This window comes from Marmota marmota, unplaced genomic scaffold, assembly GCF_001458135.2.
Source record: "Marmota marmota marmota unplaced genomic scaffold, marMar, whole genome shotgun sequence".
In the NCBI taxonomy this organism is placed as follows: domain Eukaryota; kingdom Metazoa; phylum Chordata; class Mammalia; order Rodentia; family Sciuridae; genus Marmota; species Marmota marmota.
In genome coordinates this window covers 46,157,194-46,162,301 of record NW_026000229.1, presented here as the reverse complement: position 1 = coordinate 46,162,301, position 5,108 = coordinate 46,157,194, and positions in this window count along the sequence as shown.

The following is a 5,108-nucleotide window of genomic DNA, read 5'->3' as shown; positions in this document are numbered from 1 at the left end:
CCCACCCAGCCACCCCAGCCCCAGAATCTGGATACAGGGTTTCCCCACAAGTGCCCTTCTTTGGCCCTCCTTTGGTCCCGGTCCCTCTCTGAGGATCTGCTCATCTGGGACAGAGGACTGGAATTGGCTGGACTCTGTGCCCTGAATGTTCCCAAGGTGAAACACAGCCCTGCCCCTCTCCTGGGCCCCCTTCGCCGCCAGAACCTTGACACCTGGCAGTGGACCTGGGACTTGCGCTGACCTTGCCCTGAGCGACCTCTCCCTTCCATCCCCTGACCTCTCGCCTTGCATGCTGCTCCTACTCCAACCCTGCCCTCCTTTACCCTGACCCTTTGCTCTCCAGTCCAGGGCCTGGCCACTCACCTGAGCCTCTGACCATGTTCCTAGTGTCGCATGGGGTAGCCTGGCATCCCTTCCTGTCTTTCCTGAACTTGGGGCCCCTTGCCTGGGCCACCTAACGTGCTCCCCTAGATGCCCCTTGCTCAGCCCACTGTCTCCTGGTCCTGGTGCAGCCCCTTCCTCCCCTTCCCCTCAAGATTTCCCCTGGTTCACGCAGGTCTCCTGCTCTTTGGTTCCCTCATCCTTGGTCCGTGTGGTTGGTCCCTTGTCTGTACTCCTTTCTTGGGTCCTGGCTCTCTCCCTTCTCCTTACCCACTGTGACCACATTCAGAGCCCTCCAGTCCCTCTCCTCCTGGCCCCCGTCCTTTGCCAGGCCTGCTTTGCCTGGTCCCTGGCCCTGGATTCTCATCTGGGCCAGAGTGCCTTATGGGAAACAGAGACCTGCCCCTTGCCTGGGCCCCTTGCTTTTCCTGGGCCCTTGGTCCTGCACCAGGAACCCTGAAATCTGGCAGTGGCCCTGGGCCTGGAGACTGCATACTTCCTGCCGAATCCTCTGCTTTCTCTGCCCAACCTTGGCCACTGACCTGAGCCCCCTGCCCCAGCCCTGGCCCTTGGCTCTCCATTCCCCAGCCTGGCTCCTCGCTTGAGCCTCTGGTGGCCCTTCTTGCTCCGTGCTTTTATGGGCTTTGTCCGAGGGCCCCTCTCTGGGGCTGCTTCCCTGCTCCCCTTGGCTTCCCTGTACTGCAGTATCCTAGTGCTGCCCCACCTGACCGGCCCCACCTTTCCCTATTTTTCCCTGGCATGTGCCCTCCTCTAGGTCCCTAACTTGAGGTTTTTTTCTGGGGTCCTGGCCCCCCATCCCATGTACACCCATCCTCTGGCCCTTCAGGCTGTGCCCTTCTCTGGCCCTCCTATTGTCCCTGCCAGGCTCCTTTTCCTGTTCCCTTTCCCAGGATGCTCACCCCGGCCAGGGGACTGGACCTGGCTTCTTGGCTCTGAGGGCTCTCTTTGGGAAAATGTAGCCCTGCTCCTTGTTTGGGCCCTTTGACCTCCCTCAGCCCTGCCCCAGCTCTGGATCACTGACACCTGGCAGTCGACTTGGGCCTTGACTCTTCCTCCCCCTGGGCCAACAAACTCCCTTTCTCACCTCCCTCTCCTCCCCAGCCCCGTTCTTTTTTTATGCACTGAGGCGCCTTTCCTTGCACTTGGCTCTCCATTCCTGGGCCTGGCTCCTTGTTGAGTCCCAGGCTTCCCTTCTCTAGGACCCTGTCCCTGTTCCTTGATTTCAGGCCCCCTTTCTGGCCTTCTCCTCTGCCTCCCCTCTGTTCCCCTTGTGCTGTGGTATCCTGGCACTGCCCAGACCCACACCACCCCCTGCTTCTCCCTATCCTGCGCTTCTGGAATGGGTCCTGGCTTCCCACCAGTGCCCTCTACCTCCAGAGGCAAGGTATCCCTCACAGTGCCCTCCTTTGGTCCAGGTCCCTCTCTGAGGAGCTACTCATCTTGGACAGAGGAATGGAATTGGCTGGTCTGGGTGCTGAGGGCTCTCTATGGGAAACTCAGCCCTGTCCCTTGCCTGGGCCCCCTGACACTTGACACCTGGCAGTGAACTTGGGACTTGTGCTGACCTTGCCCTGCTATCCCCTCCCTTTTCTCCCCTGTCCTCTTGCCTTGCATGCTGCCCCTACCCCAACCCAGCCCTCCCTAACCCTAACCCATTGCGCTCCATTCCTAGGCCTGTGTGCTTGCCTGAGCCCCTGACTAGTTCCTAGTGTTGCATGGGGTAGCACGGAGCCACTTCCTGTCAAGTCTGATCTTGCGGGCCCCTTGTTTGGGCCCCCTAGCACGCTCCCCTCTGTGCCTCTTGTGTTGCCAGCTGTCTCCTGGTCCTAGCCGAGCCCCTTTCTCCCCTTCCCCTCAGGTTTTCCCCTGATGCACCGGTCTCCTGCTTCTTGGTTTCTTCATCCTCTTTAGTCAGATGAGTCCCTTGTCTGGGCTCCTGCTTGGGTCCTGGCTCTTGCCCCTCTCCTCACCCACCGCAGCCCCCCACCAGGCCCTCCCATTGCCCTTCTCCTGGCCCCTGTCCTTTGTAATACCCCCTTTGCCTGGTACCTGGACCTGGATTCTCTACCACGTGTGCGAGTGATCCAAGCTCCCCCTGACACACATGGTACAGGGGTATCCCACCTGGAGAGAGGAGTACTGTTAGAGTCTGTAAACAAGTCAAAATAACACCTGGCATTTTGCCAGGGGAATGTTAGAGTTTGTAAACAAGTCTGGATGGTGCCTGGCAAAATGCCAGAGGGAGTGGTTTGAGAAGTAACAAAAGCAAGCCATTAAGTGTGGAGATTCCTTATTGGTTGACTGATGTATCTAGTTTATGCTAATTAGATAAGCTGTGTGGAATGTATAAATACTGCTCCTGTCCTGCAATAAACGGCTCCTACTCCTGCTGTATCAATGTACACAAGTTATTCGTCACCCTCCGGTTATTCTGCTGCAGCTGGACTCCGGCAGAGTACCCTCTAAAATGGGTGCCAGTGATACAGCTCCACCCTACACTTAGGCTAGAGTGGTCTCCCGGCTTGAGAAGGGCGTCCCCTCTACCCTGAATGCAAATGATCCAAGCTCCCCCCGCCCCATACCCAGGGTAGAGAGGTCTCCCGCCAAGTGGGGGCGTCCCCTCTACCCTGGGTGTCAGTGATCCGAGCTCCCCCTGACACCCAGGGTAGAGGGGTCTCCCACCTGGAGGAGTCTTCTCTACCTTGGGTGCCAGTGATCTGAGCTCTCCTCAACACCCAGGGTAGAAAGGTGTCCCACATGAAGCGGGGCATATCCTCTACCCTGGGTGCTAGAGATCCGAGCTCTCACGACACCCAGGGAAGAGGTCTCTCCCGCCTGGAGTGGGGAGTTCCCTCTACCCTGGGTGCCAGTGATGCAAGCTCCCCCCCGACATCCAGGATAGAGGGGGGAGTCCTCTCTACTCTGGATGCCAATGATCGCAGCTCCTCCCGATATCCAGTGTAGAGGGGTCTCTGACCTGGAGGGGGGAGTCCCCTATACCCTGGGTGCCAGTGATCCATGCTCCTCTCACACCTAGTCTAGAGGGGTCTCCCGCTTGGTGGGGGGCATCCCCTCTACCCTGGGGTGAGTGATATGAGCTTCCCACGAAACCCAGGGTAGAGCGGACTCCTTTCTGAGAGGGGGACATCCCCTCTACCCTAGTGCGAGAGATCTGAGTTTTTCCCGACAACCAGGGTAGAGGGGTCTTCTGCTTGGAGGGGGGAGTCCCTTCTTCCCTGGGTTCCAGTGATCCGAGCTCCCCCCAACACCCAGGTAGAGAGGTCTCCTTACTGGAGGGGAGCATCTCCTTTACCCTGGGTGCCACTGATCGGAGCTCACCCGGACACCCAGGGTAGAGGTGTCTCCGGCCTAGAGGGTGGAGTCCCCTCTACCCTGGGTGCCAGTGATTCAAGCTCCCTACCACACCTAGGCAAGAGGGGTCTCCCACCTGGAGAAGGGCATCCCTTCTAACCTGTGTGTGATTGATCTGAGCTCCTCCTGAGCGGGCGTCCACTCTACCTTGGATGCCAGTGATCCCAGCTCTCCCTGACGCCCAGATTAGAGGAGTCTCCTCCCCTGGGAGTGGGGAGTCCCATCTACCCTGGGTGCAAGTTATCCCAGTTCTTTCCTACACCCAGGGTAGAGGGGTTTCCTGCCTGGATTGGGGCATCCCCGCTACCCTGGGTGCGAGTGATTCGACCTCCCCCCTCACACCGACACCCAGGGTAGAGGGGTCTTTCGCCTGTAGGGGGAAGTCCCCTCTACCCTAGGTGCCAGTGATCAGAGATCCGCCCCACACCCAGGGTAGAGGGGTCTGCCTCCCGGAGGAGGGAGTCCCCTACACCCTGGGTGCCAGTGATCCGTGCTCTCCTCACACCTAGGCTAGAGGGGTCTCCTGCTTGGCGGGGGACGTCCCCTCTACCCAGGGTGCAAGTGATACGAGATCCCTCCGAAACCCAGGGTAGAGGGGTCTCCCGCTGGAGAGGGGAGTCCACTCTACCCTGCGTGCGAGTGATCCGATCTCCCCCCGACACCCAGGGTAGAACCTACTTCCTTCTGGGTGCGAGTGATCTGAGTTCTCCCCGACACCCAGGGAAGAGGGGTATCCCGCCTGGAAGGGGTAGATCCTTCTTCCCTGGGTGCTAGTGAACCGAACTCTCCCAACGCCCAGGGAAGAGGGTCTCCCTCCTGGAGGTGGGCGTCCCTCTACCCTGGGTGCAAAGATCCGAGTTCTTCTCGACATCCAGGGTAGAAGGGTCTTCCGCTTGGAGGGGGTAGTCCCCTCTTCCCTCCCTACACCTAGGCTAGAGGGGTCTCACGCCTGGAGAAAGGCGTCCCCTCTACCCTGGGTACAATTGATCTGAGCTTCGCCTGACAACCAGGTTAGGGGCTTCTCCCCCTGCTGGGAGGGGAGAGTCTCCTCTACCCTGGGTGCGAGTGATTAGAGCTCCCCCTGACACCCAGTGCAGAGGGGTTTTTCGCCTGGAAGAGGGAATCCCCTGTACCCTGGGTACCATGGTAATATGAGCTCCCCCCAACACCCAAGTTAGAAGTGTCTCGCTCCTGGAGGGAAGAGTCCCCAGTACCCTGGGTGGAGTGGGGAGCTTCCCCGACACCCAGATTAGAGGGGTCTCCTCCCTGGAGTGGGGAGTCCCTTCTACCTGGGGGTGGTGGTGAGGAGATTCCCCCCCCCCCCCCCCCAGGTT